Consider the following 563-nt stretch of genomic DNA (forward strand, 5'->3'; position numbering starts at 1 on the left):
GAAATAATAGAATACGGAAAAAAACTTATGCAATAAAATTGCAAATAGCCAATTGTAAATCGTAAATTGCAGATTGCAGATGGGAAAATGCAAGATGTCACTGAGCGAAGAATTAGGATATATGCGATGTATAAAGTTAAAGTTAGTACTAGTACTTTAAAAGCGATTACCGCGTTACCGCGGCGAAGCAAACGAATTGAAACAAATTGCTCTGGTCGCGCATTGTTTTCCATTGCAATATACGATGAAAACGAAGAAAAAGAAACCAAGAGTGTTTCCAACACTTGGGATGTTGTGTGTCTTCAGTTGTACACGCTTAGAAGTCAAAAGTAATTCGATTGAAGACAGGTTTTGTATTAATATAACGTGAAACAAAACGTAAGATAGAAATACACGTAAATGTGGAATAAAGGGACAACAAAAACTCGGACCTTGACTTCAACTTTTCTGAATAGTCATAAATTTACGTTCAGTAACGTATTTATATTAAATTGAAATAGATTAATGTATTGTAACACCTATAATATAAAAATGAATCGCAAAATCTGTTGGTAAGCGCATAA

The sequence above is a fragment of the Atheta coriaria genome, unplaced genomic scaffold (assembly GCF_025399875.1).
Source record: "Atheta coriaria isolate IRGN ID8LTWV9N9 unplaced genomic scaffold, Caltech_Dcor_3.1 hic_scaffold_15_pilon, whole genome shotgun sequence".
In the NCBI taxonomy this organism is placed as follows: Eukaryota; Metazoa; Arthropoda; class Insecta; order Coleoptera; family Staphylinidae; genus Dalotia; species Dalotia coriaria.